The following is an 11,562-nucleotide window of genomic DNA, read 5'->3' as shown; positions in this document are numbered from 1 at the left end:
CCTGCCCCAGGAGCTTGTTGCCTCTGGGAGAAACTGGCCACAGACAGATAATCACACACATGTCAACCCCCAAACAGGGGTCCTGGCTGTGCACAGGAATAGAGGGGAGAGGTGGGGGATCCAGGGAAGCCTCCCTGAGGACCCTCTCCTCTGAGGATAAAGTAATGGGCTGGATTGAACCTGGTAAGAAGGGAAAGGAAAGAGTAGGAGCACTGGCAAGCTGCAGGGATGGGGGAGATGGAGAGAAGGTCCAGGTGGGAGGTAAGAAGCGGCCGGGGTGTAGGTGTGAGCAGGGACACACTGGACATGGTGAGGATATCCAACTGGAGTCCTACCTCTGGGGGTGGGGAGAGGGTGAGAGGCTCAGAGGGACCAGAATAGAAACCCCAGAACAGAAACCACCAAGACAGGGATTGGGCTTCTGGGAAGTCCGTACTGGAGAGGTGCTAGGGAGCAGGGAAGCTCCACGCAGGGCCAGGTCCTGCCTCCTGCCTCTCTCCCCAGGACGACCAGCCCCAGCCTGTCCTCCCAGTCTGAACACTGTCTCCCTGGCCCCCCGCCAGTTCCCAGCTCCCTGCCAGCCCTGGCCTGGCCTCCTCCTCCCACTCACCTGCTGATCCTGTCCCACTGTAGGGGGGGGTGTCCTCCTTCCCCGCCCCCAGCTCATCAAGGGGCACCAAGCTCTTCGTGGTGGGAGGGGTGGCAGACGGGACCCCTCAGCCATCAACCAGCCTGCCAGGATCCCATTAAAGCTTAGTGGGTCACCCCATTCACAGTCTCCATGTATTCTCTACAGTAACGCGACGTTTACTGAGTGTCTACTCTGCACCAGGCCCTGGGCTCAGCACTTGCCACCAGGTCCGTCCCTGTGTTCCCTCCTCTCCCTGGCTGCCACCACCCCCTAACCCTGAGAGGAGGTCAAATCATAGGCCTCCTCTGCTCAGAAGCCCACCTACGCTCTACCCACATACACACACACCACCCTCCAGCCCCCGCCCCCCACTCTCTCCTCACTTACACTGGCCTCCCTGCTGCTCCCTGCACAGAGAAGCATGGTCCCAGCGCAGGACCTTTACACTTGCCAGTCCCTCTTTCAGGGACCAGATATCCCTATGGCACTCTGCCTTACCTCTTTCAGGTCTTTGTTTCAACATTCCCTTCTCTCAGCGAGGCCTTCCCTGAACCTCTAAGTGCAACATCACACACACACACACACACACACACCACTTCTCTCCTTCCTCTTCACTTTTCTCTACAGCACTGCCCATCTGATCAATACTATCCCCCACGGTGAACACGAGACAGGGATTGGGGCTGCTTATTTTGTGCAGTACTCCCGGGCTTAGCACAGTGCCTGCACGCAGTAGGTGCTCAGTGAAGTCACTCTTGGATCACATCTTTGAGAGTCCTCTGTGTGTTAGGCTCGGTGAGCCTCCCAGATACAGCAGAGAACGAACTGAAAACATTGTAGAACGAAGCTGCGCTTTCCAGTTGTGGGACTGCAGAAAAAGACCAGAGGCAGAAGGGTAGCTGATGCCACAGAGGAGCGCTCCCCCCAGAGCCATCCCACAGGCCCCTCCTAAGGACCCTGTGACATCCACACAGAAAATGCTGGGCTCCTTCCTGCTGGTACCAAATAGTCTGTGCTTTTACAAGAAACTCCAACTGACCCAAACCCACCTTGACAGACCCCTCAATTATGCAGAACTGGATGTTGCTGTTTGCCATTTTCCCTCGTTTCCATTAGCTCATTTACCAACCATTTACTTCCTGGGCACCAAGTGTGTGGGCATCGTGGGGTATGGTGACGCCCGCTTGCAGACGAGACTGATGCACAGAGACTCAGAAACAAGGAGTGAGATTTGAACTGGAAAACAGGGAGCAAAAAAAAAAAAAAAGAAAGAAAGAAAGAAAAGAAAAGAAAGGAAAAAGAAAACAGGGAGCAGTGTGAGGCCACAAAAAGACGTGCTTCCTGAGTGGGCACGGGCTGGGCTGAGTTGCTGACAATGGAGCAGCTCCTCTGGACCCAGTTTATGCTTCCATAAAAAGTTTATATTTTAAAAAATATCACAGAGGGGTGCCAAATCTCAGGGTTGTGAGTTCCAGCCCCACGCTGGGGCTGGAGATTACTTCAAAAATAAAATAAAATCTTAAAAAAATAATAATAAAATGATAAGTAAAATATAAAAAGTATAAGAAAAAAAAGGACAGCATTAACACTTAGGCAAGTCCTGCAAGTTTGTCCTGTCACATCACAAAATCCCGAGGAAGGGGCAGGTCCCAGGGTGTGTGATCCACGACCCACTGTAGCCTCATTGGAGATGTTTTCATGTTTTAAGAAAATGGATGTGTGTATATCAGGCTCCCTGCTCAGCAGAGAGTCTGTTTCTCCCTCTCCTTCTGTCCCCTGCCCTGCTTGTGCTTACTCTCTCTCTCTTAAATAAATACTCTTAAAAAAAAAGAAAGAAAGAAAGAAAGAAAGAAAGAAAGAAAGAAAGAAAGAAAGAAAGAAAATGGATGTGTGTGTTACTAGCATCGTTTTAAATCAAAATTTAATTGTGCAAGAGGCAAAAAGACAGGCCAGCCTGGGATCAAAGAGCAGTTGGTACCTACTGAGCACCTACTATGTGCTCCAGGGGCACACATTTAGGCCCGCCAAGTCCCTGTTTCCCCAAGTTTCATCATTTCTCAGCCACCAATGGAAGCTGGGAACAAGGAGGTCTGGGTTCCTTTCATTGCCCTCTGGCCTGGCACAAAGCACTTCTTCGCACTTCCCAGATAAGAGAACTAAGGTCAGTGAGGTTAGTGATGGGGACACCTACTTTAAAGAATGTTCCTGAACATTCAAGGACACAACGAAGGTGAAAGTGCTGAGCGACCTCGCCAGATGCCACAGTCGTTCCTGCCCAGGACTGGCTACATGAAATGCCAAGGCCCTGGTCCTGAAATCATGAAGAATTTCAAGACACCACAGCACAGCATTAAACCACATGCAGCGCCCTTCTGAGCACTGAGCACTGAGCACTGTGAGACCCCCCGGGATGCCCATCCCAGCCCTGCCTCAGCTCACCAAGAACTTTTTCAAAACCCAGAATGGAAAGTAAGAGAGTTTTGTAAGTAACCTCCAAGCAGTCTGAAAGCTCCTTTCTCCAGAACTTTCCATCCCATGCCAGCTGTCTTAACATGCAGGTGTTTGCGAAGCCTGAGGCCAACAGGGGCTCCCCCACTTCCCTATTGCTATTATGTAGCAATAATTAACAACAACAGCAGGTACCCTTTCTGGGTACTTAGTATGTGAAGGCATCATGTCAAGTTTTGTGCACATTGCCACCAATGCTATTAGGTACGTGCTGTCATGGACAGGCCGTGGAAGGAAACTGAGGCACACAGTGGGGGAGAGCCGCTCACCCCAGCTCACACAGCCAGATAGGGGAAGAGCTGAGATTCACACCCAAGTCTGTGGAGCTCGAGCCCACACACTGGCCCAGGAAGGAAGGCAAAGGCCAACAGGAGGCGGGCAAGGTTGGCAGGGCTGCCCTGGACTGGGGCATGAGGCTCTGGGGATGGAGCCGGCCTCTGTCCCACTGCCTCCTCACCCCACTTGGAGTCTCAAGCTCTGGGCTAGAACGGCCTCCACCAGGCATTGGTTTCGCCATCCCATCTCCACCAGGCCCCAGGAAGCCTCTGGGAACCAAACAGGGCTGTCCAGCCCAGGGAGTCCAGGCCAGAGCACTGGGTAAGGAGCATACCCCAGAGTCACCCAAACCCGAGTTCAAATCCTGCCTTCGCTACCTACCAGCTGTGTGACCTTAGGCAAGGTAATCCCCCCTCTCTGAGCCCTTTTTTGTCCTTTTCAGTTTTTCTTTTGAACCTCAGGTATGAAAGGCTGAGTTACCCAGCTCCTCAATTCCTGACATGCTGTCATTGCCATGCGAGCCCCATCCCTGGTTTTATTTATCCCCTCAACTCTACTCCCCCTCCCCATCCACCTCATTCCCTGGCATTTGAGGTGTATCTGTTTTTTTTTTTTCACTTTGATTTTGACTTTCACTTGTGTAAAGGACAGAAGGAATCTACCTCAGTGAGTTTTTATCTCAGTGAATATTTACTTACATGTGGATAAATCCATATCACCACCATCCAAGTCAAGACAACACTTGCAGCAGCCCAGAAAGCTCCTGCATGCCCCTTCCCAAGCAATAACTCCTCCACCCACAGAAGGAGCCACTGCTGTGACTTTTAATTCATCTGACCTGTCCTGGAAATTCCTATCAGAGTAATGACACAGTCCATGGTCTTTTGTGTGTGGCTTCTTTACCTCAGCGTAATATTCTCGATTTACCCGTCATGTGCATGAATCCATAGCTCCGTGGCACTGCTGAGTAGTATTCCATTTATAGACGTACTACAATTTGTTCATCTTCTCACGTGCTGAAAGACATTTAGGTCATTTCCAGCTTGGAGCTATTATAAATAAAACTGCCGTGAACATGCATACAGGTCTTCTTTGTGGACATATAGCTTCGTTCCTCTTGGGTTTATTGGAGGTTGGCTCTTCTGATTTTCAACTGACTGTAGCACAACTTCTGAGCTTACAGAAAAATTTTGGGAGTTATAAGGAACTCCGGGATGTCCTTTGCCCAGATTATTTACATTCTGTCCCACTTCATCATTTCCCTTCTATTTATATTTCTCTCTTGTCCTGAATTATTGAGAGTCAGTTGTAGATGTGATGTCCTTTGATGCCCAAACCCTCCAGCATGTGTCTCCTGACAACTCTCCCCCACGACATGCACGCAGCACGCAAACCCAGGACGCTTATCATCGATACAACACCACCATCAAACCCACATGCCACTTTCAATATTCCCTAATTGTCCCCAAAAAGGTCTTTATGATTTCTTTCTGGTCCAGGACCACACTGCACTTCCTCTCGTATTAGGCTCTTTCAACAGCTCCTCAGTCTTTCGTTGACTTTTCTTTCCTTGATACTTTTGAGAATCACAGGCCAGCCTCTTTGCAGTATGCCCTTCACTTTGGATTTGCCTGAGGTTTCCTCCTCGCTAGATTCAGGTCATGCATCTTTACATGGACATCGTGGAAGTGATGCTGTATTCTTGTGTGCCCAGTCAAGTGGCAAGCAACTGTGATTTGTCCCACTGCTGGAAAATGGGGAATATAAAAGCTCCCACCTCACAGAGTTGTTACAAGAATTAAATGAGACATAGTCAAAGGCCCAAATTTATACTTATTATCTCTCCTGCATTTGGAGGGAGGGCCAGGCATGGGGTAAAGAACAAACCTAGGGCTGGCCCCACCCAGACCTGTCTCCTGGGCCCCAATCCTCACCCAGCCTCCTAGAACTTGCAGCCAGGATGCAAAGAGAGACAGGAATGCATGGGAGCCAGAATTCTAGTCAGACCAGGCTGGAGGCCCCCTGATGCTGGCTTAGTCTGACCCACTAATTGAGGGGGACCTGAGGCCCTGAGAGTGCACAGGGCTTCCCCAATGTCACAGGGCCAGTCACTCAGCTCTGCCCAGCTGTTGGATCCTCCCCATCAGGGATTTTCAACTCAGGGTGACTTTGCACCACAGGGGACACTTGACAATGTCTGGAGACATTTTTGGTTGTCAAAACTAGGGGTGTGGGGTGTGTGTGACTGTTATCTGGTGCATAAAGGCAGGGAAACTATAATGCACAAGTGTCCCACAACAAAGAATGATCCTATCCTGGGTGCCTGGGTGGTGCAGTCAGTCAGGCATCTGACTCTTGGTTTCAGCTTAAGTAATGATCTCGGGGTCATGAAATTGAGCCCCACTGAGTGCAGAGTCTGCATGAGACTCTCTCTCCTTCTTCCTCTGCCCTCCCCCATCCTCCCAATATACTGTGAAAAAAAAAAAAAGAATGATCCTATCCTAAATGCCAATGCTGCAGAGGTTGAGAAGCCCTGGTTCATACCAAACTAATGACAGCAGACAGCAGTGCACCTCTGGTCAACTTATGCTGCCAACTTTTTCCCAGGGCCCAACTGGCTGCGAAAAAAAAAAAAGAAAAGAAAAAGCAGTTTGAACCTTCAGCATCATCTGAACCTTAAGAAGGAGAGTCCTTCATGTACAACAAGGGTTTTGCTACCCAAGTCTGTTTTTGTTCTGAGTCCGCAAGGGTTCTGATCAGCACTGCTGGAGAAGGTTTGAGGCTGTCCCAACCTCTGGGGAGCTGAGCGGAGGGGCTTAGAGGGACGTTAGGATCCCTGGCCTAAAAATGCAGGGAGTGGGGGAATCTTAAACCACCCCCTGCAGCCTGATTGCTGGGTGGGGGGGTGGTTACACCCTGGAATCCTATCATCTTTTCTGGGCTCTGACTTTACAGACTCTGAGGTTCCACATGGTTCTAGCTCCAGGTAGAGAGAGACAACAAAGCCTGGGATGTAGCAGATTCTCCGTAAATGATAGGTTGGGAGTAAAGAATGAATTATGATGCTAATTGATATTATTGAGCATTTACTATGTGCCAGGCAGTATTCAAACACTGTGTATGTATCATCTCATTTAATCTCCCCACATCCTGTGAGAGAGGTTCTATTGTCACCATCCCCATGTTGCAGAAGAGGGAACACAGGCCCAGAAAAGTGAAGTTACTTGCCTAAAGTCACAAGCTGTTAAGAGGAACACGAATGAATAATAAAGAAATAAATACCAGTTCCCATATACATTAGCTTTCTCCTTCATATATTACTGAGTCAAAAGCCTGGTTCTAACTCTTCTTGGGGCCTAAGAACCCCAATCCAAGCCCTGGGGACCCCTGGTCCTCTCCAGGTCAGCTCCCCTCCCCCGCTTCACTTAACAAGACTCTATCCCTGAACCTAACCCCGAGGTAGAAACTTATGCCACATGAGATAAATAAATAAATAAATAAATAAATAAATAAATAAATAAATAAAAAAAATAAACTTATGCCACAAAAGCCTGGGGACCCTAATGTAACGGGACCCTTTTGTTTATCAAGGGCTTCCTTTCCACCAAACCCCACACTATACAACTGGCAGGGATGTGACAAGACCCACTGCACAGATGAGGAAACAGGCCCAGAAGGGAGAGGTCTCTTATTCTAGATCAAACATCTAAGTGACAAAGCTGAGATGTGAACACCTGCCCATCTGACTCATGAGCCTGACAGGGAGATGGTGACAGAGCAGAGGGCAACAAGGGAAACTGTGACACTGGCAGAGGAACCATGGAAAGTCAGCATCAGTTCATCCCTCCATCACATTCTCCCCAAACTCCATCTCAGTATCTCAGGGGTTGTGATGTGGCAACATCAGTGTCTGTCACAAGGGGAACAGTTCATGACAATGTGGCAGCTACACACAGAGGCACATTATGAATCAGAACAAAAAGCAGTGAATTAGAGGACACAGGGCAACATGAAGTCATCTCTAAAACAGTCTTCTGGGAATCTACATTGCCTTCCTGCAAAATGTAACCTATTTGATACAGTTGTCCAATGTACCATTGTGTGAGCTGGAAAAAGGTTGCAAGCAGTCTCAATATCCATCAAAAGAAGACTAGTTAGGTAATTATGGTACCTCCATGCAATGGAATATTGTGTGATCATTAAAAAGAATAAAGTAGGGGCACCAGGGTGACTCAGCCGGTTAAACATCTCACTCTTGTTTCAGCTCAGGTCATGATCTCAGCACTGTGACATCAAGCCCCATGTTGGGCTCTGCACTCTGGGGAGTATAGCTGAGTTTCTCTCTCCCTCTCCCTCTGCCCCTCCCCCCAGCTCTCGTGCTTGCTGTCTTTCAAATAAATAAATAAATCTTTAAATGAAATTAAAATGAAGTAAAAAATTTAAAAATAAAATAAAAACAAAAAGAATGAGGCAGCTCTATAGTACCAATATGAACAACCTCCAAGATATATTCAACAATGTAGTAGAGACCAGTATGGACAGTGCTACAATGTGTGATGTGTGTGAATATCATGTGTGTGCCTGTGCCTACATGCTGTCATAGACCACCTGAAACAAGAAAAACTCTTGGGAAGAGAAGGGGAATGTGAGTGAGGGCCACTGGGGAGGAAGACCAACTTTGCACTATAAACCCTCTCATACCTTTTGAATTTCAGACAAGGAGTAGGTATTATATATTCAAATTAAATAAAAAATTAAAATAAAAATGTATAAATTCCATGCAGTCGTTGAACTGAGATCATCCACAAGAAACATGGCACAGTCTGGGGGCCAGAGCAGGATGAGTAGGGCATTGAACTGGGTTGGGAAGGGGTGGGCAGAGCAGGAAGTATGGTGTAGAAAAAGGAAATTGGTTAGGAGGATTGATGAGATAAGTATATACATTAAGAATAAGGAAAGTGAATATTCTTGTCACTTTGGGGGAAGATAGTTCCAAACACAGAAAGAGAAAATCAGAATAAACTCTGTGGTGCTGGATTGGAAGCAGAATTATCCATGAAAACTCATAGTTTTCTAAATAGATGATGCATAGAAGACAAAAGACAGATAATCAGATACAGAAATGACACAGATATAAGTATATGTCCGTGTACATACATACATACAGCCTTAGGGAGGGTCCGGGAGCAGTGGCATTCCAGAAGCAATGAGCAGATTTTGTGCTGAGACCATTCCTCATGGAGAGGAGCCAGGGCTCCTTGGAGAAATGGCTGATTCCAGGGCTGAGGCAGGGAAAGCACCACATAAGCTGGAGCATCACATGTCAGAAAGTAAGGAAGTACTCAGAGAATGAGGGCGACATGTCGGAAGGGCACAAAAGCCAGCTAGAAGGGGTTCCCAGCCTCCCCTTATATATTATTGCAAAGGAGGATAAAGTAACTTTACAGATGTGAAGCCTGGGAGATCTCTTCAATCATGTAATCAAAGTGAACACCAAAAAAATATATATATATTAAAAAAAATTTTTTATGAACACCATCATTCTCATTGCAAGAGGAAAAACTATAACCATGTGAGGTGGTGGATGTAAACAAAACTTATTGTGGTGATCATTTCACTGTATATATATCTATTGAATCATTATTTTGTATACCTTAAACTTATATGATGTTATATGTCAATTATATTTCCATAACACTGGGAGGGGAAGAGTGAACACCACTGAAAAGGGGACAAACAGAACATAGCATCAGGTCTGTGATTTACCTGCCAAGGATGCATAACCTGAGTCTGATCACCAGGAAACAGCAGACAAACCTAAAGTGAGGGACACACCACAAAATAGATGGCCTGTCATCCTCAAAAATGTCAAGGTCATGAATAGCCAGGAAAGACCAAAGAGCTATTCTAGACCAAAGGAGACTAAAGAGACACAGCAACTTGGGACACCTGGATGGCTCAGGGGTTGAGCATCTGCCCTTGGCTCCAGTCATATTCCTGGGGTTCTGGGATCAAGTCCTGCATTGGGTTCCCCTCAGGCAACCTGCTTCTTCCTCTGCCTATGTCTCTGCCTCTCTCCGTCTCTCATGAATAAATAAATAAAATCAGAAAGAAAGAGAGAGAGAGAGAGAGAGATGGCAACTAAATGCATCATGTGAACTGGATCCTTCAGGTTGGCAAGAGCTGAATGGGTCTAAGGAGACGGCAGTAATGCGCCGTGTTAATTTCCTGATTTTGATGGTTATATTGTGGTTATATAGAAAATGGCCTTGTTTGTAGGAAATGGATATCAACGTATTAGGGGGTGATAAGGCAGCAGGTCAGCAATTTATTTTTTTTAAAGAGAGGAAGAGGTGGTGGGGAAGAGCAGAGGGAGAGAGAGAATCCCAAGCAGACTCCTCGCTGAGCATGAAGCCCAAAGCAGGCCATGACCTCACAACCCTGAGATCATGACCTGAGCCGAAATCAAGAGTCAGATATGTAACTGACTAAGCCACCCTGGCGCCCCTATTCTTAAATAATTCAGGGGAGGAAAGTGTTCTTTGGACTGCTGTAACATTTCTATACATGTGACATCTTTTTCAAAACAGAAAGTGCTAGAGACTGAATGTTTGTGTCCTCCAAACTCATATGCTGAAATAACCCCACACAAGGGTTATTTCATGAACGGATTAGTGCCCTTATAAAAGGGACCCCAGAGAACTCCCTCACCCCTTCCACCATGTGAGGACATAGTATCTAGGAATCCAAACGCGGCTCCTCACCAGACACCAAATCTGCCACTAATTGATCCTGGACTTCTCAGTATTCAGAACTGTGAGAGAGAAAATTCTGTTGTTTTTTAGCCACCCAGCTTATGGCAGTCTGTTATAGCAGCCTAAACTGGCTAAGAAAAAAATTTTAAATAGAAAAAAAGTAAGAAATGGAATAAGATCTAGGGTTGAATACCATTAACAGGAATTAAAACATGTCCTCTCAGCATTTCCTGTGACTCAGCAAGCACTCCTAGGTATATGCCCAACTAAAATGTGTACCTAGGCTCTCCGAAAGACATGGAGTCTAGAATGTTCATCACAGGCCAATTCTAAAGAGCTAAAAACTAGAAACAACCTAAATGTCTCTCAGTCATAAAACGGGTAGATATATTGTGGTATATCCATACAGTGGGATTCTATTCAGTTAAAAAAAAAAAAAAAAAGGAACAAATCTTGATACATGCAAGTTGGAGGAATGTTACAGTTACCAAACTGAGTAAAAGAAATCAGACACAAATGAATGTCCTGTGATTCCATTTATATGAAGTATGGAATAGACAAGACTAGGGGCGCCTGGGTGGCTCAGTCAGTTAAGCGTCCAACTTTTGATTTCAGCTCAGGTCAGAATCTCAGGGTTGTGAGATCAAGCCTCGAGTCCGGCTCTGTGCTGGGTGTGGAGCGTGCTGAAGATTCTCTCTCTGTCCCTCCCTCTGTCCCTCTATAAAAAAAGGAAACAAGCAAAAAACTAGTATTTGGTCTTAGAAATTGGGATAATGATTTCTCCTTTCTCCACTTAGGTGGTGATGGGAGTGGCTGTACCTAGAAGAGGGAAAGGGGTTTCTGGGGTGCCGGAATGGTCTGTTTCTTGATCTGGGTGCTGGTTCCATTCACGGGTCTATGCAGGGAAAACCCACCAAGCTGTATGCTTACGTCGTGTGCACTTTCCTGTCTGTGCATATTTCACTGAAAAGACATAAAACGGTCAGATGCACATATATAAGGACAGATACCAACCACAGTGAGGTGGGGCTTATGAGAAGTGGGTGGAATGGATGTGGGGAGCTTATGAGAAGTGGGTGGAATGGATGTGGGGAGCTGAGATGAAGGAGGGAAATAAAACTGCATTGCAGGCTTTGCAAGGACTGGTGGCAATCATATCTTCAGACTTGAAAGGGGTGACTGGCTAATGTTTCACACCTGAATTTCAAGACTAAAGGAAGGAAAGGGTCCCCATGATCCGTATGTCCCTCACCAGCCCCCAGGAGCATCAGCAAAGCAAGCTCGATGCCCACCCCCATTTAGCATGAGGACCAAGGCGTGGCTGGAATGAGACAGTCCTGGCAGCCCCGACTCCTGCCCTAGTGTTCTCTCCTCCGGCGCCTTCTGATCCCC

This window comes from Canis lupus, chromosome 24 (assembly GCF_003254725.2).
Source record: "Canis lupus dingo isolate Sandy chromosome 24, ASM325472v2, whole genome shotgun sequence".
NCBI lineage: Eukaryota > Metazoa > Chordata > Mammalia > Carnivora > Canidae > Canis > Canis lupus.
The sequence above is the reverse complement of the archived record's forward strand: the minus strand, read 5'-3'. Positions refer to the sequence as shown.